This window comes from Poecilia latipinna, unplaced genomic scaffold (genome assembly GCF_001443285.1).
Source record: "Poecilia latipinna isolate Pla-1442-1.1 unplaced genomic scaffold, P_latipinna-1.0 Scaffold0, whole genome shotgun sequence".
Taxonomy (NCBI): Eukaryota; Metazoa; Chordata; class Actinopteri; order Cyprinodontiformes; family Poeciliidae; genus Poecilia; species Poecilia latipinna.
This window is the reverse complement of record NW_015112616.1, coordinates 1,346,017-1,372,350: the sequence shown is the minus strand read 5'-3', so window position 1 is coordinate 1,372,350 and position 26,334 is coordinate 1,346,017. Positions and strand designations below refer to the sequence as shown.

The following is a 26,334-nucleotide window of genomic DNA, read 5'->3' as shown; positions in this document are numbered from 1 at the left end:
TTTTTTTTTTTTTTTTTTTTTTTTTTTTTTTTTTTTTTTTTTGTTGTTTGTTTTGTTTTGTTTTGTTTTAGGGGCAGTGGGGGGTGGGGGGTCATTTATCCTCCAGTATTTATCCTGTCAAGACATTTATCTTACAGCTGGTGCAGAAGCAGGTAAAAATCTTTCAACAACCCCAAAAGAAGAAAAAATAAATACCTGTATTATTTAAGTTTGCTTAAATTAATATTTCTCTGAAGACTAAGCAAACCACTAAAATAATACTAAGCAAATCACTTAACCCATAAAGTGGTTAAAAAGTTAAATGGAACAAATAACTAACTTAAGTTCTTTAACTTAAGTTGCACATTTCAGGTTATTATTTTACATTTCAAATGTTTACTTTTTGATATTTTAAGGTTATTATTTTATCCAATTTAAATTATTGAATGCTTAATTAACAAGTGATTTAACTGTTAACTTTCTCAAATCCATTGGTTAAAAATTACAATAAAACAAGCTTCTCAACCAAGCTTCTCAACCATCAAAATCACCAATTAATATGTTTCACGACTACAATATGATATTTAAGTTGAGATAAAGCCGGTGTTAATGAGCCGGTGGCTAGGCTAAAGCTAATCCAGAATGTAGTAATCCAGCAGTGAGATCTCACAATAAAACAGACTCTGTCTTACCGGCTGCCTCTCTGCTTGTTTGTAGATGCACAGGCCCGCCTCATAAGCAGATCATTGTTCAAAAGTGATACCAAACTCCCATTTACATTGTGGTATCTTTTATCTGCCACTTCTACTTTTTCCGACACTGTCCGTCCATCTTTATGGTCCGTGTAGTACAAGCACTGTTCCGCCATGTTTTCTTCTAATTATCCATTCTTTATAGCTAGTGTATGCCTTTTCTTTTTAAGTTATTTTAACTAGTTTAACCCTTTTCACTTTATTTCTTGATCTTTTTCCCTTGTCTTTTCACTTTATTTATTTTCTTTCTTCTTTTTTTTTTCTTTTCGTTTTCTTTCTCTTCCTCTTCTTCTGATTTGACTTCACTATGTATGTTCTGGTAATAAATACCATAATCAGAACTTCAGAAAGAACTAAAATTGGCAAAGACTGTTTTTCCATGGAAAGAATAAATATTGTACTCAACCCTTATGCTCTCTATGACCACTGACTGAATGCTCCACTGCAGAAGAAAAAGCATGCTGAAAAACCCTGTTTAATGTTAACTATGGAGTACTTGGAGAAACCATTACACTATGAAAAAACCTGGCCAGATGAGTCTAAATTTTATATCTGGATGTATCATACATCCAGATATAAAGGGAAGGCTCTGGACATACCAGAAAACATACGAAATATAAAGTTTGGTGAGGGGAAATTATGATATCAGGTGCTGGAAGACTAAACATAATAGACTCAGACTGCCAGTACTTCATTGATGATTCTTCTCAAGAATCTGAAGATGAAATTTAAATAAATTTTTAAGTAGGACAATATTGAATCACTATGAAAAGAACTGAAGATTTGAAAACCATTTGTGTGGATATGCATCAAAATCACATGAGCATTTTAGGAGCTGGGTTTCTCCAAGCAGGAGACATCTTCAAGTTGTCTCTATCACCCCGAGCCTGTTCAGTACTTTTGCCCTGTGTCATTCCATTTTAGCTCCCACAACTTCACTCATTGCTTAAATTGTTTTGACTTCTAATTTAGTTGTTCTGACCTCTGGCGTGAATTTTATGTCAGTAACCCCATTACAACAATGTTGATGTGTGCATTTCTTAAAACACTTATTTTATAGTGCAGGTGTATTTTTGTTTTGTTTTTATTTTTTTCATCATAATACAGTGTTGCACTCTGCTGATTTTCTTGTTTCTGCAGCACAACACAACTCACTGGGACAAATTGAGACAATTCCTTAATCCTTCACAAGATAATAACAATAACATAATCCTTATTCCCAGATGGAGACATTTCCTGCGAAGACATTTTTTTTTGCTCAACATGAATTTTATTCAAGAAGAAAAGCAATGCAAAGTTACTAAAAAAAAAAGAAACAAAAAAAAAACACTGCATTTACAATGGGACGGCATCCAATTCATTCCACCATGCTAATCCTGTCTGATACATATGTACCGAGTGTAGTGAAAAAAAGTTTCTTATTCTTCTGTATCTGTTCTGCCTCTGTGTATAGTGTTGCGCACTGACTCTGCTCCTAAGTGTATTTCTTCAGAAAATGGTAATATATTCTTTTAGAATGCTGTGGGTTTGAATTGAATATGTGCAATTTTTTAAAGTTTGAAAGTAGAGTTTACAACATTTGTTGGATGGACTGAGAAAACAAATAAAGAAAACCTTGGTTGCACCAGCTGTTGCTCTTCTACTGTAGAATAAATGCAGCACAGATGAAAAATGACGGGTGCCTTTTTTTCTTTTTTCTTTTTTACCCCTGGACTTCACAAGAGTCTAAGAACACACACACACACACACGCACACCCACACACACATTCACACTGAGAGATGCATCCAGAAAAAATAAAATATTGGCATGCATGATGTTTTCTAAAGCAAACTTGAGAAAAAGATTAAATCTGTCCTAGCCAAGAAAACTCTTCATGACCACAATTAATGATGGTGATTAATCCTAATGAATGCTGTAGCACCACGTCACGATTGCCATCTCACTATCTGCACAGAAACATGTGAAACATGTTAATTATATTGATCCTTAGCACTCACTGCAACAAGAAAAAGAAAAAAAAAAAGAAACACATCCATGCTTAAGTCAAAGTTATTACTTTTGAATTCTGTTGTCTCTCAGTTTGTACTTTTTGTTTTCTATTTGAAAAGCAGTCTTTCTGAATCCAATAGAGTTTCTCACAGCATGAGAGAGCTTCAAAGTGTTTCTCTATGGTCTGGCCCAGCGCTCCTCTCACCCACCTCCCAGTTGTTTAAGAGAGCAAAAGCTCAGCAGTGCAGTTAAACACATAGATCCACCCCAGTAGCAACCAAGGGGCTGCTTTTTAGAAAAAAGGTCCTCTCTTACTCTTTTGCTTTCAATCCCCAGCTTCTTTCACTTCTTCCCTCTTACCTTGGACTCTGACTCTCTCTCTCCCCTCCCCCTTTCCACCCACTCCTTCCCCCTCCATAGATCTCATTAAACCCAGATAGTCATCTCTGTTTCCCTCCACACCTCTTTCTCCCGTCTACTGTAACTGCAGCTCCCTCATTGTACAATTTATCTTTTGCTCGCGCTCTTGCATTCACTCAACCTGTCAGTTATCTCACTCTCACCATCCCTCTATCATCATTTACCTTTTCTCATCCCCAGCAACTTGAGCTGTCCTCACTCTTCACCCAGCACTCCATCCCGGTGTCCTGTGCTTCCTCGCTTTCTCAGCAGCTCGGGTCCCAATCGCCCCCTTTGCCTTACACCTCTCTCCAGATGTAGTGATTGATGCCAAGCAGAGGCTCTGGGCCATCCCTCCTACTGCACACGTAGGGACATCATGCTGAATCCAGAAGAGATGCCATTACCCCAGAAAGGGAGCTGAAGTGGATGGTGGCTGTGGAGGGTTTGGCGAACAAACCGTGCCCACCCATGTCTGATGGAAGGCAGGCTTTGGGGCCCCTTGGTGGGGAACATGAATTGGTACACTGGAGTGCTCATTATGGCTCTGTAGGGACTGTCCTGCAGGGCATCTTCCACTGTGTGGCTGTGGAGCTCATTACGCCAGGCAGCCGCCGGAGCCCAAGGCATCCAGGAGAAGCAGAGCTTGTTGCAGAAATAAAAAAAAAAGGGGAGGGATACCCAGATTATCCTCAATCAGACGCACCTGTAGATCTCCAGCACCTCCTTCCTCATTGCCTTCCGTGAGGACCCAATGCCCTCCCTGATGCAGGCACGCACACACACACACACACGCACACACACACACTCTCGCTTCTGTAATTATTGCAATTGCTTCACTCAACTTTCATTCCTGAGATCGGAGCGGCACAGTTTGCCTGCTAATGAGAAACTCAAGCTATGAACCAGAGGTGTTATTTATTTATTTAAATATTTATTTAAACGCACCATGTGTGATATCAATTATTTAAATTAGCGTGATTTTAGCACGTTGCGCTCCTGCAAAGCTTTCACTGCAGCTCCTCATGTCATTGGCATTCCAATCACACTGCATTCCTCAAGATGGTGGAAGGGGAGTTAATTAAGTTTTTATGTGACATGTGGACCAAAATGAAGGAAATCCGATTCGAATGGACTGTTACTGAAACTGTAGGTGAGGCACATAGAAATGTCATTACAGAAAGGTGGGGGTGGGTGGGTGTTTAATCAATTTGGCTAGTTATTACGACATTACATACATATGAGAGTACAGATTAGAGTGCTCTGGTTTATTATCGTACTGGAGCAGGATTTTTAGCAACCGTGCCACCTTTTCTCAAACTGTAACCTGATGTCAATTCCCTGCTACGGAAAAAAAAAAAAAAAAACTGTTAGACCTCATCTACACCTATTTGCATTCAAGGTGTTATTGACTATCATTTGCAAGGAGACCATGTTCCTCTAGATGACACAACCAGTCAGTGTTGGCTTTCGTGCAAGCTAGAAGGCGCAAGCTAAAGTCTGCTTTGAGTGCTACAGAGATATACACTGGGGATTAATAAGAACAAGAACAATGTGATGCGCATGGCTGAACAACTTTTGTGTTCCTCTCCTTCCTTGAACACCTTCAGGTGCTCAGACGGTCTTTGAAACCAACTGTCAAGCTGTTGTCTGTGCAGACAGCGTACAAAGAGTTTATCTAAAACATGCACTTAGTTTTTGGTGCACTCAAACAAATCTGCTGCTTGGCTCATGCCGTTTGAGTTACACACTTTAAGACAGCAAGTTTTACTCATTTCACTGCTTATCACCCTATAGCGCCAGTAAGAAGTTTAGATACATTATTCACTGGCATAAACAGCAGATTATTTTTGGGCTCAAAACTCTTGTTTTTAAAATTCACTATAGTTGTTTGCCTTGTTATTATTTCATGCTGAAAAGGAAAGCTCAAATGGACCAGTAAAGCTTAACAATTAGTTGTATTTATGGATATGCTGATCATCTATAAACTCCTAAGACACACTTCACCTTAAGTCAAAACAACAACAGTAGGAGTGATATTATGTTTAAATATATGCAATTCAAAATAAAGTATTATTTAATATTAATAACTGGAAATTAATACACCTAAAACCCAAAGAATAATCATTTAATTTCTTTGGTTGCTAAAACCTCCCACCCACCTCTCTTTGCCATGTCACACAGCAGATTTTGCCTCAATTAAATTAATTCGCCCACTTATGAAGTAGATTCTTAAAATTATGGCTTCCAGCATCTGCATAAACATTTGCAGATATTTTCTGCCAGGATTAATTTTCTTGCTACTTTTAGTAAACATTGCAAGCCAGTTTAGTGGTAAGAAATGGCTTAAGAAAAAAAAAAAGAAAAGCTGAGATTTTTACAAGAAACTTTGCGACAAAAGAAAAGCGCGTATGGTCACATAAATTTCTAACAAACCTTGTCGACTTTCGTAGAACGTGGCCTCATTACTTCAGCTTGATGAGCTGCCACACCTGACAGAAATGTGACACGAACAACAAAAACAAAACATTTGTGTTGAGAGGCTGATCAGCCGGCTCCCTCGGTGCCCAGTCAGAAGACTTGCTTCGTGGGTTACACAGCAGCAGCACCATGGGGGGATTTCTACTTCAAAGAAGTTGTCATATCCTAACGTGGAATAAAGTGGTGAACCATCCAACAAAACACCCAGCTTTATTTGTGTTTTATCTCTGAATTTCCTCGATAAAAAGGAACTGCCACATGTTTTGTTTTGCCGGCAGTAGGAAGGCTAAAAGGTGAAATGAAGAAACAAAAGCAGGAAACAGGAAAAAAAAAAAAAAAAGGGGGGGCACTTTAGATGGGGACTGGTGCATTTTCAATCTGTGTCACGGCCACAAATAAAGCTCCAGTACGTAGTCACAAAACCTGCCACCCTGTGAAATCTGCATTTGTGTCTCTTGCTTCCAGTTGTTTCTAAGCCTCTCTTGAAACCTGAAATTGTCGTAGCTCATGACGGAGATACTAAAACCGAATTGTCATAAATTACTCCTACCTACAAGATGATGGATTGCATTCATCAGCAGCTGGTGTGTTCTCATCAAACCCCTCAGAGGAGATACTCTAATTTGGAATCACTAAATACGTCTTAATTTTTCTGCCATTGCTCACAGGATCGAAAGGCAAAACTGATGTTAGTTCTGCATGCAAGATTAGAAAAAAATATAACGCTGACTAAGAGGACAATTCTGCATTAAAACATATCTTTTTCTATGGAATATACCTAATATGTAATATTTAAAAAAAAAAATCAATTTTAGGTTTTCATTAGCTGTGAACCCTAATCATTAAAATTTACTAAATGCTTCAAATATATCACTCTATCTAAAAAGTTATTTTTTTTACTCTTTAACATAAGCCATTAAAGATAATTAAGTTTTTATTGGTATTTAAATTTATTAGGATGCATAAATGTATATCTAGATCTAGATGCTTTATACAGAATGACAGTGGAGTGTTCGCTCTAGTGTTTCTTTTCTTCAGGCTGCAAGAAGTACATTTATTTTCATTAGACGGGCTTGGTCAGCAGTCTAGGCCCTTGTGTTCAGTAATGGAGCATACAATTGCATGCTTTTAATAGACTCCCAGCGATGAATAAATGATACATTCAGATCTGTGTGATAGATTTTAAACAATCCACCCGCTTGAGGCTTTCTGAACTGTCTCTACGCCAGCAAAACAAAAATTCTAGACTTACGTCTATTTTTATCCTATTTATTTAAGTGAGATCAATGGACTTCGGGAGAGTTCAACAACAGCAAAAGCAGCTTGCTGGCACATGCGCTGGACCTAATATCCACAGCATTTCTTAAAATATCAGGACCTTGAGTAATGAGGCAGAGGACTTAGTAAAGCAATCATGCCTAATGTAAAGCTGTAATGAAGACAAACTATACGCAGAGGTGCAACACTGAGCATTAATGAAATTACAGAGTTGGAACTCAGTAGACTCCTGTCTGTGCGGCGCGATAAAACAGGACAGGACAGGAAAGCAAGCGAGGCATGCGAGTCACAGTCACAATTACTATTTCATTAAGGAGCTGCTAACCATTGGCAGGCATTCACTGGCATTGTTGTAGGGAGGCTGGCATGGCACCGGAAGATGAGAAAAGGAGGGAGGGATGAGGGCTTACGATGGCGAAGAGGGGAAGTAAGAAGGAAGAGGGGGAGGTGGGCTTTTGGTGAGAGGAAATATGGTGTAATTTGGGTCATCTCCCAGTCTGCATGGGGTCGAATGACAGAGCCGCAGCACCTAATCTGTAAACCCATATGCTGAATTAATTGCTCTAATCTGGAGACAAAAGGGACCATATAAGGTAAGGAAAAGAAAATCATAAATAAAAAGAAATAAATAGCATTTCACTCATACAACGTGGCACGTATTTAAAGAAGCTGAAGCTACCTGTCAACGGGGGAGCCAAGAGTTGTGTTTAGAGAGTGTGCATGGGGACACGCTCCAAAGTGTGTGACTGTTGGAGGGGGAGGGACACATCTTCGTTACCACATTTGAAGCAGCCTGTCGCTTTGACTCAATGGCGCCTTGGAGAGTACAACCCACCGAGCTGAACAGCGCATATGTATGTCTCATAGCAACTTTTCACACACAGCCATGGGCCAACACACATTGTCTAATCAACAACAATAAAGCTAACAAATTCTTCTGAAGCAGAGATGAAAAGAGGAAAAAAGTAGCCCCCTGATACCGTCTCCAGTGTAACTTAATCTGCACAGGAAAAAACACATTTTGTTCGATGTAAAATAAAAAATGGTGACAGGATGATCAGGTTGAAACTGGTGCTACTTGTTGGTTTGATTCCATAACAAAGTCACAAAATTCCTCCTATGGTGATTGGAAAAGAGTTAAATTGGGCCATATTAAGTTTAGCTACCAGAAACCTGGGCAGTTTTATGAGGTGATTTTTCTAACCTGCAATAACATGCCAGTTGGAGAGATAGTACTCACTGAATGGACTTTTTGTGGAAGGAAAGTGATAAACATTTATTCCAGATTAAGTATTCCCTGCAGTCTTCTCGGTGCTCTCCCAGTTTAATCATTTTTTCTGGTAACTTTAACTGATAAAATATTAGAAAAAATATATATATTTTTTTTATTTACCATAACTTTCAATTATCAGGAGGTTGAATATTAAAGTGCTTACCATTCTAACATTGCAAAAGAATAATAAAATAACCTAACTTTAGTGAGAACTAAAAGAAAACGTGTTTCAAATGATTTTCTTTACAGTTTTTGAGATGTCATGCCAATTAATCACAGTCTCTGCTATTTTTATTGTTAAATGATACCTAAAAGAAAAGAGGCAACTACTCTTCCTTGTGTAGCTCTTGCTCCTTTAGGATATGTCCCTTCACACCATAATTTCCTTAAACTACACAAAAAAAAAATAATATAAAAAAATTGTGAAAGCACACACAAGGTAAGTTTGACCCTTCAGAGTAAAAAAACTAAACTAGAAAGAGATCACGAGAGGATTAAAGAAATGTAAATGTAAAATGCAACCTGAAAGCCAGCAGAAACATAAACAAACGATAACTTAAGTGGAAATGATCAAAAATCACACTTATTATTTTTAATTCATCATTATTCATTTTTAAATCACCTTCAGTTTCCTTGGCCACCTCTGCAGTCATTAAACAGTGGCTGATGGCGGATAATTGTGCAGGTGATACAGCGCACTTTATTCATCTCACTTTATGTGTACCTGGGTATGTTAATAGGATTTCAACTCAATTTATTCAAGTGCTGATCAATGGCATGCAATCTCTGCACTTCATGCATTATGTATTTTAATGGAACTCTCTTGCTTTATGGCTGAATGGCTAAAGGTTAACAGTCCCAATAGGTGGGACTCCCTGAAGACTAATCTGAACTTCAACTACTGCTTTTTCTACCCACTTCACATGGGGGGAAAAAAGCGCACAACAACAGGAAAAAGTTGTTTTTATCACCACGTCTTATGGCTCATTGAAGGACTGAAGCGTTCTATATTTCCCCTCGCATCGTATGCTCACTTTAATGTGAATGTAAATGCTCACAGACGTTTTGCTCTCCGTAGGAAGTGAGGCAGAATAAAAGAGGTGTTAGAGGATGGGGAATTAGTGAGAGGGCCACAGGCAGAAGGGTGGGGCTTGGGGAAAAAAAGAGGATGGGAAATGATTAGAGGAATGTGTAGGTGGGTTAAAGTGAAAATGAGAAAATCGAAGGCAGAAGAGATAAGGCTGCTGGGATAAAATCTCAGACCAACAGACAAGGGTATGTCACAGCTTTCATGATTATCTACTTGAACTGTCATTTTGCTATTAAAAATTACTCATTTCACCAGCAAGAGCTTAAGTATTTTTCTCTCCAGTTTAATATGGAAAACATCCAGGCATCTCTGAGGGCCCCTGTGCCTCTCTGCTGCCACTCCTTGCACAATAAAGCACAATGGCCTGCCATGCTATTCCCATGATGAGATTCCCTCTGGAATAAGAGAGGACTGTGAGATAAAAACCCCTCCAGTCCTCACTAAATCTAGAAATGGAAGACAGAAAGAGCATAAGACATATTCTGAGGGGTCAAAAAGCAGCTCTCAACTTATTGTGTTCTCAGTCATCTAGATTTGCCTTTGGCCTTATATAAAATTATGTTAAGCTGCCCAAGAGGTGACTTCTTTTAGTCTCTCTGAAACTGAAGATTTTAAGAGCCATTTTTTTCCTCCCACTTTGTCAAGTGCCTTTCTAAGACATGCATTATGCATGACAAATATTTGTAGTCTAATGGATTGTTGAGAGGATGTAAAATCTGATCAGTGGTTATTTAGACACAATCAAATGATGAAAGACCGAAAATCGGGGGGCTGATTTCTGGGCTGAAATGGACAAATGCTGCAGGGCCCCCCGCCTGTCTGAACGAGTATGGATCACACTATGGGGAGGTTTTACCAGTCACATAAACAAGTACAGATTCATAAATCAGTTTCACACAAATTAATGAAAACGACTCTGATGCATGCAATCAGAATTTAGTTGCATTTGCTGCCGTTATAATTCTGACATTGTTTTCGCTTCACATGAATAAAAGTGGATTATGGGTTAGATGTATGATTGCTTAGGGAATGGGAGTATTTGGCAGTGAGAGTGAGGGCTTAAAGCCGTCAGAAAATCACTTAGTCCACAAAAGATTCCAGTTAGAAACATGACGTATAACCTGTAAAGAAGCACTTGACTTCAACACAGTCTGAAAAAAGGTTCCAGCCATTTTAACTGGCGCCATCAGTCTCCTTCAGGTAATGCAATTAGATGCCACTAATATCTTGGGATGCTCTTTAAACTGCAAATGCACTTTTGCTAAATAGCACACATGGTAATAACTAGTGACAACACTAAAGGAGCCAGACTGAAAAAGCTTTTGCATGTGATTGGTTGGAGTAACTGCACGTGCAGAATGGTCCAAAAGGGATTGAAATCAGGAACTGAAATGAGATGTTATCTAAATCTATGCTGGCGTGTTTGTGTTGTTGTCAGGCAAAAAAACCAAAAAAACATCACCTTCGATTTGAAAGCTGGGTCTAGGTGGTTCGAGAGTGGAATTACATATTTTCTCATGTAACCAAATTCTATAAACAAACCATGGAAATCTTTTGACTTGCGGGTGGCATTTGCTCAGTACTGAACCTGAGGTTCTTTTTCAGCTAAAAATTTAATTACAGGCCTTAGAAGTTTTTGTTTGCACAGTTGGCATGTAGAATCTGCTTTAATCAAATTCCATATAACAACAAATCACAATAATAAAGGGTGCACTTGACTTTTTAATTCATTTTTAGAATTACTTACAGCTTTTGGACAAACTTGTGAAATGTGTTTCTATACGTTGAAAATTCTTCCAAACAAAAAAGTTATTTAATGAATCTTATCCCAAGTAATGGCTGTGGGAGCAGAAGTTCTGGTCATTACATTTTATGGCATTCAAACCAAGCCAGTTCCGGTCCTCAGGCATTACTGCCCTGCATGTTTTAGGTGTTTTCCTTCTGCTACAAACCTGAATAGGTAGGTGAACGTGATTTCATACGGAGGTGGTCAGGCAATCATTTGGATCAGGTGTTCTGGAACAGAGACACATCTAAAATATGCAGGGCTGTGGTTCCTGAGGACCGGAATTAAGAAATACAGCTATATGGACATCTTTTTTTCTATTTTTTTTTTACTTTGTCTGCATTGAATTACTTGGAAACACATTAAAATGTTATGAGCCAAATAACCAATAGTTATATCAAAGCATAGAATAAACTATTATAACATTAACCCAGCACTTTAGCAAACTGCTTCCATTAAAATATTGGCAGCAGGAGCAAAGTAAGAGTTTATTCAAGATTGTAGTATTATATGTGAAATAATAAAACCATGCCCAATTTATGTTTTATCAAACATTAGTGAACCTATATTAGTAGAGTTAAGCACATTCTGGAGCAGCCTTATGAGGGTGACATGTAAAACTGAAAAAAAAAAAAAAAAACCTGAGCACTGCAGCATTCTGATCACATTAACTTCAGTGAAGTAAAGGTCTGCGGTTCAGTATCATCAAATACCTTTTCTGAAATGACAGATCAGTATTGGGAACAAAAAAAAAAAAAAACCCTGTTCAGGACATCCCTAGTGGACCTACCGCGCTTATCGCTCATAAATACACAGACATAAAGTGGACTGAGAAAATGCCACAGGGCACCATATATTAGGAATCAAAAGTTCACTGAATCATTCCGATCTTAGCCTGGATCTTTTCACTTGACGGATTAACTGGAAAATCAAAGGACACAATACTATATAACTAAATAAGGCCGATCAGGAGCTCAGATAGCGACTATGTATCCAAAAGACCAGAGATAGAGAGACAGAGAGGCAGGGAATGGGATCTGCTTCTTGCTGCTGCTGTTCCCCTGAAGGCAGTGTAAGGATAAATCTTCTGAGGGATTATCCCAGCTACACAATGTTCTCTGTTCTGCCCATTGTATGCCTCTTTAAGCACAACTGATAAATTAGTTATTTATATTGTAAATGGATCAAAGTCAAACAGTGGATTTTCTTTTGATTTGTCTGGTTTTGGGAAGCATTGCAAGTAATCGGCTTCTGTATGCACTCCCCCAGCCAGATTCTGTGGCATAGACAAGTATGAGGCGTGACAACGTGGAGTTTTAGCCAGAAGTTTGTCTACTGTGTTTTTGTTTAGTTTTATTATTTATTTTTATTTATTTTTTTTTTTACTCTACCGAAGGTGAGTTTGCAGATGTGATTTTCAGACCCTAACAATTTCAGCTGGTTTTCATTCGAAAAGAAGGGCTGTTAGCCAGCAGGAGTTAGACAATGCCATGCAGCTGAACTACCCACTTATGTTCCGCTACCCTCATTTCACTCTGCCTGTCAGTTCAATGGGAGCCCAAATCAGTTTTTAATAACTTACACATGGGATCAGATATCTTTGTAGGATTCCTCCTGCATTTAATTTAAGGTAAACTAATAGCTTCATTTATTTGCAATTAGAAAAAAATAATAATATTCTGCTTCAAAAAGAGTATCATCTTTTCCCCCTTTTGCACCGGCTGCTCACTCTTCAATAGTTCATGAATTTTAATTCATCTGTGGTGGTTAGGTCAATCCCCCAGCTGTAAGAGACGACAGAGAACTCTAGTCAAATTGAATTACGCTCTGTGTTTCGCTGCTCTTACCCCCTACCTTCCTCATTTTCTTTTTCTCTTCCATCCTACAATTATTAGTGTGTCCTTATTTTTTTAAGTCAACTACCTATAGACAGCAGTATGCTGTGTGGCTGTGTGTTAACGCTGGTTGGCCCCTCCACATGTAAATGCAAATAAAAGAAATCAAACAGAAATCAAACAGATAACACACAATAATCTTCGCTTTGCTTGAGAATGTGTCTTTCATCTTTAAAGTAGTCAAGGACAGATACTTTTAGAGGTAGTTAAATCCTAAGTATTAAGGAGTACGTTTCTGAGTTTACCTTTTAGAACCGATAATGTATGTTTTTCTTTTTGTCAGCCCTAACAGAGGACGTTGCTATAAGTTTTTTTTTTTTTTGCTAAATCAATCTGACGTGGCAGGTAGCTCATCATGTTATCACAGAGCTCCATGTGTGAGGCCCTGCACTCTGAGAATAGCCTACAGAGTTATCATTTATGTTAAAGCAACCAGTCACTGTCATATTAAAAAATAATCAAATAAAAAAAAAAAATTCTTAGGGAGGAAAAGAAATGTCACGTCAGAGAATTAGCTGCCAAGGACTGTTAAGGTGACCCACATTACACCGAGTCATTTGTGTGACCTCTAAGGTGTTATCTTCAAAAGGCAAACATGGCAGCGCACCTGCCCTCTTCCTCTCCTCCCCACTTCCTGGGATGCCTGAAAATATCTGACTTTGCAAAGAGTCAGTCGAGCTGTATTTGAAACATCACATTACATTTTCAAGGTCAGAGTTTGTGTTGGGCGTGTGGCATATAATGGGTTTGAGATAAATTATGAGAATACTTTTTTTTTTAGCATCGCAGACCCCACCAAATATGCAGAAGCCTATGTTTACTGACACCAGCTGTATAAATATCTCCAGATAACTTAATCTTTTATTGCAGCAGCATAATCTCACACTTAAGATGCAAAGTGCCACATAGCACCCTTTAATTTAAAACATCCCGTGGGAAGAAATCACCTAAATCACTCGCTGCAAAGTTATTGGTACTCCTATTACCAATAAGCTGTACAGCCCTTTTTTTTCCTGTAGAACTGTACTTAATCTTCTGCAGAGAGACGTCTCTTTGACCGTTCATATTTGTAAAAAAAACTCTCTCGACTATCAACTGTCACCCATCTTCTCTCCTGCTCTGTTTTCTTCATATCACCTTGCAGATGCCCAAGAAAGAAAAGTAATTTAGTGTCTGCTTGAAGGTTTTATGTTGCTCTATCTCAATTCTTTGGTTTGAGTGGTTCGCCTGTTAAAAGACCAAGTAATTATCCATTTTCAGGTCTTTGGTAAGAGCGTTTATTTGAAATAAAGAAGTGATGATGCTACGCTCTTTTCAGGTTCTCAGGGCCTGAGGTAAAAAAACACAACCACAGCATTACAGATTCTTCATTATACTTAAAAGTGAGGATGAGGTGCTTTTGTACATTCACCTGGTGTGTTTATAATAATAAAAAAAAAATCAACCTTACTCTCTGACTAAAGCAATCATTTTGGCAGTCTCCACATTGTTATTTTGTTTTTGGTAAAAGTTTAAAACAACTGACTTGCTTTGAGACTATTGGACGTCATTCTCTGCCACGTCCCTTTAACACTGAGCTTTAGCAATATTTACTACCTTATGGTGACTGTTGGCATAATAAATAGAGCTTCATATTTATACCTAAAGGAAACAACAAATCATAGATTACATATTACATTTTCCTAGAAAATCTAATTAAGGTTAAAAAAAAACATATATATATTATTACTATAATATGTCATCCCTACTAAAAAGTAACATAAGTTAAAGGTTGGATTTATTAAACCTTATGATTCTGTCAGAAAGCTGCAGAGGCTTTTTGACCCGGCTGCTAATTCAAGTGAGCAATATTGCTGGATGATGGTCAGCCAGTCTTACATTGCAATACACTGAGGCACCACGTTCTCTCTGAAGATGAAAACTAAGGTTTAGAAATGGCTACAATTTGCAACACAACTAAGTCATCTTAAACTTTAAGATTGTGATACCGGTTAAGGACGTGTCCTTAACTTGCATTGCGGAGCACTTTGTCCTTCACTGACCTGGATCATCAACTGTAAACTCATTAGAAAGAGAACACCAGATGACAAATACCCAAGGATCATGCTGAGCATTCATCTGCCACATTTGTCTGAGTGACAAAGCATTTCCTGCTGGGCGAGAGGGTCATCTTACAGGATTGACATGTACATAGCCGTACACTGTACGAAACTCTGAATCATCTCCTTTGAGCCTGTTGGTGGCTTTTGTAAGCTATTATGGTAGCAGAAATGACTGTTAAAGGCCACAGTTACCCATTGACTTTCCACAGAGTCCTAACTGACATTACCTTAAGGCAGACTCTGGGCTACATTTCTTCATTTGTTTAAGAGATAAGCAGTTGTACGCCGACAAGTGGATGGAAGAACACTGTAAGTCAACCAGATAAACTGGACACCCCTGGCAATTGCTTTGTTGTGTCTAAAAATAGTGGTTCCCAGTGGTCTGTCTTGGAAAAAAAGCAGAGGCACACTTCATTATTTCATTATATTCCCTCACTCTGATTTACATACACACCAGAGGAAGAGAAATTCTTATCTGAGTATCGTGGCTGCGAAGAGGAGCTGTGGACTGATCCCCAGCAGAGCGGCGCACGGGCGCACGCATGCACGCACGCACACACACACCGAAACACACCCATACACACATTAAAAACAAGCCCGAAACTCACTGGCATCCCACCCTCAAGAGGCAGACATGATCTCATGTTATCCCTGTTTCCCCATAAGCATTAAGATACGTGTGCATCATGTCACTGAGATTTGGACTGTGAAGCTCAGCCTTTACAGGCTCTTTGATAAATAATGTATCAAGGAACTAAATAGAATTTAATGTGACACAAATACCGGATGCAGAGTTGCATCATTTTTTTCCCCCCCGACTCTTCTTTCACCTGATGTTTCTATTTTTTTTTCTCCCAAAATGAGCACAGTTAAATGATTAAATATTCGTATGGATTTTATATTTGCCTAGCTGTGGTTTCTTTAGTCATCATACAGTGACATGGTAACTGACTTACGCATCTTCACTAATACGTATCTTTGAGCTATTTGTTACCTCAGTGAATCTAGATTGGTGCAACCAGGACTCTGAGTCAAAATGTATGTTGCAATATTGGACACGTGAGAAGCAGGTTTTATTGATTGCGCTCACAGTCATATTGTTATCTGGTCTAAAACAAAAGTGAAAAGTCTCTGTAAGTGAAATGCTTCAAGCTGGTTCTGGCCATAAAAAAAGTGAACTAGGGAGGCAGTCTTTTGGACTGTGGACATGTATGTTAAATATCTGCAGAATGTGATTAGATTTAGAATATGATCAAGAAAAATCATAAAGGAAACGAGTAACTTATGGTCTTAAACATACACAGCACGTTACCAGAAATATTGTTTCTTTGTTTCCACACAGTAATAAAATAGGAAAATGTGGGCTCTGTTTCATGGCTCTGTGGGTATATTTAATCATTTTGACACTTCACCTGAACATATTATGAATGGCTAATGCTTGCATTTGGAAAGATTCCTACAAAAGAGGGCCATAAAACTGCAGAAGGCGGCTGTTGTGAGTCACTGGAGGAGTGAGGGGGTGGTGGTGTAGGGGGTCACACAAATGTGGTGTGTCTGGGTGACCTTAATCACTTCCAGGTTCATCCAGACTCGGATTTCACTTGTGTGCCTCATTTCAGGTCAATGCCTCAAAGTCGAAGTAGGGCACAGTCATTATCTGAGGGAGCATAACGCAATCATCCACACAATACAATAAGGTCGGCACAATTCACTGAAGTCAGTGAAGTGTTGTCCATTACCTTTGGGTTTAAGCATGTGGGCTCCATCCACCAGCACCTGTCTATAATGTACTTCATATGTGCAACTCTCACAACTCTCGTGACAATTTATGTTTTGCAGAAAAACCATATTTGAAGTCCGGACATAGGAACTTTATGGAGAGAACAAAAAGGAGAATTTCGTGAGATAAGTGAGTCACAATAAATGGAGGACTTACACTTCCAGAAAAAAAACAACAACTGCAAAACGCTTAGTTCCTTTAAATCAAGGCTGAACACCCATTTGCTTAGAAGTGCCTTTGATTAATAACAACTGGAACATCATAAGCTGGACTTTTGTTTCCAACCTGTCATTGTTTTTATTTACTTTGCAATGAAATGTTCTTGCTTGTTTGTTGTTTTATTTTCCTTTTAATCATGTAAAGCACTTTGAATTTCCCTGTTGCTGAAATTGTGCTATAGAAATACTGTAAATCACTTTGCTGTGCCTTTCCAAGATGTCACAAAATGAAAAAAAAAAAAAAAAAAGACCACAGACATTCTTTACTGTTACTGTGTCATTTCTTATGCTTAGTCATTTCCGACCAACAGAAATGACACAGCTTTTGGTTGGTTTTGCATTTGGTTACTCACACAGTCCTGTAAACTAAGGCCTGAGCTGCACTAATTTAAATGCTTTTAAAATCTTTTTATTTTCTTTTTTTTTATCTCTATGTTGGTTGAAATTCTAGTCAAAAATTAACACCTACAATGTGCCAGGCGAAGAGGTGGCATTAAAGCTTAGTTTTATGAAATGAATTGCACATAATTTAAAAGACGAACATCACTGCTTTAGAACGGATAAAGCATTGCTGGGTTAAAGATCCCCCCCAAAATAATTGTAGTTTATGTTTATTTTAGCACTTTTTTTTATACCATTTTCTCTCAGTTAAAAACTTTTTGAGTCTACATTTAGGGTTTAACAGAAACCGCAAGACAGATGAGAAACAACCTAATAAGATGTCGACTCTGTTCTTTCTAACATAAGAAGCCAAAGCAGGAATATGCAAAGTGGACACCCAAAACATCCATTCAGGTTCAAACATAAATGTACTTTTCTTGACATTAACTTTATAATTTGTTTCTGTTCTTTTTAACCACATAATTACATTAAGATATTGAAACTGATGTATATTTTAACCTTCCCGTGGTCTAAAGAGATGGGGTCTTTTAGATTTTTACTCACACTGACCCCATATGCATTTTATGAATTTTTTTTGTATGTTGTTTCAGAAATTGATGGTCTAACGGTACAAACCCCCTGCTTCCTCGCTGTCTGACCGTGACATGATTCACTAAGCTCAGAAAAGGGTTAAATATTTCCCTGTGAGAAAGGGCTGAAATCTGAGCATGAGTTGCCAAGGGGATCAAATAACCAGCATCCCTAAGTGAGAGTGAGAAATGTAGATGTAAAGCCACTTCACCTCTTAATGACTGTCCCATTATTCAAGTGTTGCACTCCCTCTATCACTGAAAACTATCTGAAAAATGTGTAACAGTATGAATGAGTGATCTTGGGAATGAGTTGCTGCTCTTTTTTGAAGGCTGCGTGTGCATGAATTCTTTATGAACGTTGGTGAATATCACACGCATTATTTACGAAGACTCTTCAAAATATCCTCTATTCTATTATCCTTTCATGTGTTAAGCTCCAGCCAGCACCCAGCTTTACTGTGGTGCGTATGCTCTGTATGGTATAGCATCGGAAGCACAGAGATACCTAATGTCGCACATTAAAGCAAGCTGTTAATTGGCAAAACCTGTTTAAGGAGAAAAGTGATGAAGTCAAAGCGCAGAGACGCTGGCTTTTGTTTTCTCTGAGATATGTGGTTCCATTCTAACACTGAAAAAAAAAAAAAAAAAGAAATCAAGCCTCTAACTGAACCACAGGATGTTTTACCACTGTCTGGCATTAGCTTAATGTGGTTCACCATCTGAGAGTTAATGGCTCTGCACAAACCCGCTTGCTGGCAATGATTTTCAAGCATATGACATGTCGTACATTTTTATCTTAACCAACGCTTTGAGTAGCACCAGACTGATGACAAAGATAAATGTAACCATTAATCATTACAAGTCAGATAAAGAGACCCATCTGTACTTGTAATTTTTTGTTTTTATGTCTGCTTATGAGTTGTTTGTAGTAAATCGTCAACTCTCAAATGCTTGCTTAAGGGGTTTACTCTTGACCTTTTTTCTGCTCCCATATCTGTAGATTGAGAAGGGACAAAGACGATTTGTATATGTTTGTGTCTGTGCACAGATTAACTTTGCAGAGTTTAGTGTAATACATCTGTTGACCACTGCTTGTCTTATTGTGTTTCTTCCCCCAGATTTTTGCTTGACAGCTATGTGCGATATCCTGTTAGCTCAGAAAAAGAAACAAAACAGAAAAGATTGAATAAATTCAATGTTTTGGCTAAACAGTTTCTCAGTATGTGCAAATCCTTTCAGTTAGCCCACTAACTCAGGTCTAATTAGTCAATGGGCTGATCTCATTTGTTCAAATGCTTTTGCTGCAGGTGTCCAGTCCAAGCTGAGAAGATTGCCAGAGGCATTAGGTTAGGGTGGTAGGCTTAGAAAGCCAATATGAACGACTTGATGGTTGGTATGCAGCAGTGGTCCCAAGCACATATGCATGCTGTCAAAGATTTTGCACAGCAGCTGCTCCTAATAATTGCATCGCAACCATTATTTCAAATTAAAACAAATATTTTCCCCGGCTTAAAAGGAGAGCAAGTGCGGCAACTACATCTGTAAGAATAAATATTAATATTAATTAGGATATTATTTTCTGTACTTCAGAAACCGAATAAAGCATATTCAAGTGCAGCCGACAGAATGGCAGGAATTAGAAGAGTGTCCACTTCATTTCTACACCATTTGCAATTGAAGCAAACAGGAACTAATAACAGGCATCTGCATCCTGTATTCACGGGGGAATTCTGTCAAGACTGAGAAAAGAAAAAAAAAGGCAATTGTCTGCACTCTCCCGATTATCTCTTGCAAAAGCTTATAATCTGGCTGAAAGTACTTAAAGAGTAAAGCAGCAAAATAAACAACATTGATTGTCATCCCACTGTTCTTTTTTCCCCCCAAAGAGGACCATGCAGCGAGGGAGGAGTTTAGAGGCTAAGGTTGTGCTTTCCTCCATCAGTGCCATCTGCTTGGGCAAATGTTAAGGCAGGCTAAATACCCCCTGAGTCCTCTGTTCAAACCAGATTATCAGTTATTCTAAGGAGGCGGACGAGCATCTTATCATCTCCCAATCTCTTTTACAAAGGCAAATCAAGAATTCTCCTCAAGGATTACCCGGATTAGGAAGGACACAGACATAACCCTTCTTGGACAAAGTCTTTAAGTTGTTGCCTTGTCTTTAAGTCTATTTCAACTTCAGCTTGCAAACAAGCGGCAGCCTCTTGTCATGAGACGGCCGTCAGTTTCCCTTCAGACTATATAACGTTTCCAGGGGAGATGTCTCACATTGTGCAAATATGAGTTAATCTAGATACATTGGAAAATGGGTGAAATATTAATTCATTTTACTAATTCAATACTATGAAAATATTACACTAATTCATCACACACAAATATTTAAAGACAGGGTTGATTGATGTTTTGACAGCATGGGCAGGATTCAAAGCCAGCTGGGAAATGAAATCAGGATCCACCTAAAGCTTGTCAACATGAAAACGTTTAGTGCTCTAAAATGAGAGGGTGGACCGTCGTTCTAACTCTGGACTTGATAAAACACATTGGACTAAGAGCAGCAGATGATGACTCCCAAAATCATGCAGCAGAAATGTTTTTTAGACCTCAAAAAATTCTGTACCACATCTTCCACTCAAATTTCCATGAATGGATTTGGATAAACCACACTGTATACAGCCAGCGACTTTTACATCGACATTTTGTAGTTCTTTACAGAGCAAAGGTCTCAAACTGCAGTCCTCAAGGGCCAGAATCCTGCAACTTTTACATGTGTCCCTTTTCCTAGACACTTGAATGAAATTGCAACACTGCTGCCTCACTAGCATGTGCAGAAGCAGAGAGACATGTTGAAGTTGCAGGACACCAGTCCTTGAAGACTGGAGTTTGAAGCCACTGTAGTGGGGGGTGATGATGGCTGTCTGCTGCACAGCTGCTCAATCAGTTATGTTCTTCATGATTGGGTAGGCCATAGCATAAAATGCATGAATTAGAAATATACTGTACATATATTTTATCTGACTCGTGTAAGTTTCAAATTTTCTGAGTAACTATTTTTGCCTTTACTGAAATACAGAAACATATTGCCACATGTAGTGAATCGATATTATTTAACTTTTCTATTGAAATAATCAAATACCTTAAATTGCAATACTATAGCAGTCATATAACAATGTGCTGATTTATTGAGCTTCATCTAGACCCACCTATTCAAAAACAATACATTTAATTTGTGCTTGTAACTATTGTTAAATGCATCATTTTTTTTTTTAAATAATCGATCATCAGGCCTGGCTACATATGAGATAATTGTTTACTTTACACAACTCCTACAGTATCAATTGCAAAGTAAAGTGCACTTACAGGATTCAGTTGCATGCAAGATTGCTGCGCAAATGCCTCCTGCTGCATGGTTGAGTGAATATAAAATGAGTGAGAGTTTTAAATGCAAAGATCCTTTGTGAGTGCATTTCCTCACAGGCACAAACACACACACACACACACACACACACACCAATACACACCTGCTGGCTAAAATAATAACAATAACAGACAAAAACAGAAATACACAGAGAAACCTTGGTTATTTCAATTTTGTCTTATCCCTGCAGAATTTGTCTTTGTGTTCCAGTGGATTACACTTTAAAGTACATGGGTAAAACAAAGGCTGAAACCATGTAATTGCCCCAAAGAGCGGTTGGGGGCTGGACGGTGTGTGTGCGGGTGGTTGCGTGTGTGTGTGTGTGTAGAGGGGGGCTAAGAGGGGTAAGGGATAGAGTGTAGGAAGGGGGTAAGGCGAGAAGGGGAGGGCATTTCGCCCAACAGAAGCTTTTAAAGCTCAGCATTCTCTGCTGTAATCACTGTATTAACATGCACAGAACCTGAGTCTGACAAAGCCATGCAGTCCAACAAGTCCAGAAATCCCTCAAAAAAGTTCTTGGTCTTAAATCTTTTAGGTATTTCTCAATCCTAAGCAACAGATGATGATAAATTTCTACCTAGGACATTATAAGGAAGATATAACTATGTTGCAGGCTCCCCAGCGAGCCATGTGCTCCTGGCACACTATCAGCAACCACAGTTTTAGATCACACTTTTAACAAGGAACAAACAATTGTACAGGCAATCGATGTTTTTCAGATCCCCGCTCCACAGTCACACCTCGTTTAATCAACAGAATTGTTTTCTATGAAAACAATCTCCGGGCTGTACAGCTACACTCAGTGTCTCCGAAAGAACCACTCGGCGGGCTTCCACACAGATTTGATTGTTGCACACAAAGACAAAGAAAGGTAGCCAGCCCTCCACAGCCATGATTGAATTATTCAGTTTGGCAAAGATTTGGCAGCAATTGTGTGGAGTGTTGCCTTGGAGTGCGACAGCAAAACAGCATCTTCTTGTTTCCTGCATCACTGCACAGCTCATGCATAAATAGCTTTTGCTTAGACAGCCAATATCGCTTTGGGACAACTTAACATCACACCTTAAACATGCTTGCTGCTTGGTAAATTGACTCACACCTTCCCATAGCAGCCCATGACATTAAATGCTTTGGATTTTAGGCTCCAACATAACTGAGTTAGGTGTTTTTTTTTTGTTTTTTTTGTTTTTTTTCTGAAACAGGTACCAGACCAGGGTAGATCATGTTACAGCTTTGTACATACACAATATAGGACGGATTTTTATCAAAATTACAAAGTAGTGAGTAGAAGAAAGAGAAAAACAAACATCCAATTTTTCACAACTGCTGATTTCTGTATTATAAAATATGCATAGCCGATGCTGATGTTACTAAACGCATATTGCTCTTTAAGGATAATCTGAAATAGCAAATGCAGCATCCACTTGGCCCAGACGACCTGAAATCTTAAACAGACACTTTATACCACGTGTGGCTGAAGACAGTAATCTCAGTGGAGAATGTTAGCGACTTGCAAAATCGATGTAAGAAATGCATGTTTTTTGGCCATCTCAATATTTCTCCATGTTACCCAGATTAATAACGGATATGTTGGGGTTTTATGTTTCAGGCAGGGGACTGATAATGGAGAGGTACTGATTGCACTGATTGCATTCTCAAGGTTGAAGAAAGTCACGGGAGTAGAGCTGCACACTTTGTCTAGGATAACAAACTTTACATGTGGTTTCTGATTAATCTTGAGGGGTCATTACTCTTAGCTAATTACAAACATGCCTGCCTGATTACAGCATAGTGTCTCAATCTGTTAACGTGGAGAAAAAAAAATAGTAGCTTGTCAAAACGTTCGTGAACCTTTCCACATTTTTTCATGTTACAACCACAAACATGGAGGTATTTAGATTGCATGTGATAAACACAATGTGTCACGACTCTGAAGTAGAACAAAAATGGTACTTGACATGTCTTTTACGGATTCAAATCTGAGAAGTGTTTTCTGCATTTGCACACAACCCCATCTGATCTAAAGCCACTAAGCACAATCTTGTGCAAGAAACTGCATTAGGAAATCACCTTATTAGGAAATACAGTCCACCTGGTTGGAGGCCTCAAATATGTTTCATTTGAACAAACAGCTTAATTCAAAACAAGGAACATGACATACAAATCAGGGCTACGGTTATTCTGTTTCAGGTCATAAAACAATATTCAAAGTTTTGTAATGCAAACCTTTAAAAAGATGCCTAAAATGGTAGCCTGGGCAAAGAGCGCATTCATCCGAAAAGTCACTAAGCACCCATGGCAGCTCTGGAAGAGCTGCAGAGATCCATAGCTCTGACAGGAGAATATGTTGTTATGCCCTCCACTAATCTGGTCTTTATGCAGCAGTGACAAAAAGAAAGCCATTGTTGAAAGAAAGCCACGAAAGTTTGTCTGCTGCTTGTCACTGTTTGTAAAGGGGATGTAGCAAAAATGTCGAAGAAGGGATTCTGGTAAGATGAGACCAAAATAGACTTGTTGGCATATGCAAAATGCTATGTGTGGTGAAAAACTAACACTGTACATCACCCTCTGCACAGCACAGTGACACTGAAAATTGTTGGTGACACTATTGTCTATCTGGGAATGTTTGTTTTCTGAAGAAAGGGGAGCTAGTAAGCTAATTGTGCTAATTACAAATGAGCTAATTGTGCCTTTGTAGTTGGGAATTTGATTTTGTTTTAGGTTTCCTGTTAGAAAAACAAGCACACCACCTGATGTTAAGGTAAAGTCGCAGGTCGCCGGGAAACCCCATTTATCTAGGAATTACTGAAGGTTGCAGTGACACCGGCACAAAAGTTCACTTTCTAACTGGACAACTGGCTTTAGCACACCACCAGAGCTACAACTGAATATACTTATTGCCAGATGCTCCCTATGCAGCCTGACTAAGCTGTTGCTGTAGCAAAAATTTAAGAAATATTTCAGCAAAGCTATGAAAGTCACACCATAAAATATTCTGCCATCTGTGATTGAAGCGATATATGGTTTTAAAAAGTACTAAGTCAGCAGCATGCCACCTTGCACAGGTTTATCACATACAGTTTTAATAAATACATTGCAGTTTTGATTTGACAAAGAATTAAAAGGTACTCTTGCAGGGCACTGTATATTTCCCATGATTATAGCACAAACAACAAGAACAAAAACCTGGACCCTGATCAAAAAAAAAAAAAAAAAAAAATATATGACCAAAGAATTCTATTAAAGACCATATGGACAGTCTCACCCACAACAAAAAGAATACATAGATCTGTGTGTGTGTGTGTGTGTGTGTGTATGCGTGTGTGTGTAGGTGTGTGTGTGTGTGTGTGTATGTGTAAACTCCTGTGTGTTGCTCTGTATGTGCTGCAGAGTTATCATTGTATTATATGTAATCACATTCACCACATATAACCAGCCTCCTGGCCTGTTGGATGAAATTGAATAATGTGTCCTCATAAATCACAAATCAATAAGTGTCAACAAAGAAACTCTGGAAGCAGTTCCCTCACAGAAACGCTTTGGTAAAAATGACGAGACAACTTCGACGCATTGTCCGATGCATTTTAAAATAAATGCATAGGGTGCACCAGCCTAAAACTGACCAGCCGTTTTAGCTTTAAGAGCATACTTTTCCTTCACTGCTTCAGTAATTTTATTTTATCTTTCGCATAGAAGCACCCGCTCAAACATCAGCCACAAATGTTTGAAGTTAATGTTCTGTATTTGATAGTCCTTTTTTGCATATTTTTCTGAAACTGACTCATTATACCCATGAATACAACTGAAAAACGAACCATTAATTTATTTAACTGGAAGAGACAGTGCTCTACTGAAGATGTGTTGAAGCTGTTTTTAGGTAAAGGTGATGCATTTAGAATGTTGTGGTTTATCTATTATTAGAAATGTGACATTTATGTTTCCTCTTTACCAGAACACTCTTTTATGTCTGCGCCATTTTTCCTTAAATCACCAAGGACACTTTTCCCGAGGGGACTGATTAGCTCTCTTTCTCTCTCGGTTTTCAAAATGTGAAGTAACTTTGATAAGCAATTAAATACTTTCTGTTGTCAGGCTTTGTTTTATGCCTTTCAAGTCTGTATTTTTGGATCAAATCTGCATAAACACTGCACCGCAGGATGTTTGAGGGGTGCTTATTGTACCTTCTCGCATCAATCTCTCTTAGATGTGGAAAGCTCTGCATTGGTGCACCGCTGTACATCATAATAGAAAAGGTATCATTATCACATGATCATTATCAGCTTTTTCGCAGAGGGAAGAAAATAATAACAATAAACAATGTTGATCCAATTTTTCTGTATTTTTTTTTGTCTGTGTACTTCAAAGGAAGTGTTCGCTCTGCATTTACATAGCTTTTTATCTGTAATATGTCCCTAATTAGTGATGTATATCTAAAACTTTATTTCTTCATTTCATTTCCTACTTGAGTGGAGCACTGCTGCAGCACAGAGGAGTACATGGTTGTCTCTGTGTGGCTAAAATGAGCCTGTCAAATGTCTGCTCTTACTGTATATAGCACCCGTTAATGGTGTCCAAACAAGCAAGGCTATGTTTATTTCCAGTGGCCACAAGCTGTCTGAACAACTGCTCCAAAATTAACAGTAAAAGAGCAATGCAAGGCAGGTGGCTCACGAAAGCGTTTTAGTGCTCTCACATAGCAGACGGGGCAACTCAGACAGGGTTGTCTGCGTTCGGTTGCGCCACTCAGACAACCGAGCTGAGTGGCGCAAACTAATACAATAAATTAGAATAACATTGAAAAGCTCATTTACTTCAGGATTTCTTATTAAAAAAGCACGATATACAAATTTAGTACAAACACGCATTTAAATTGTGCATTCCTGTAAACTGCGATGATTAAAGCTCATAACTTTTGACAATCA

General features: G+C 38.5%; 1 protein-coding gene across 4 annotated transcripts in view; it reads right to left on the bottom strand.

Moving 5' to 3' along the window:
• pcdh11 (protocadherin 11) overlaps positions 1–26,334 on the bottom strand; it is a 185,063-nt gene that overhangs the window by 127,911 nt on the left and 30,818 nt on the right. The gene's annotated exons all lie outside the window — the stretch shown is intronic.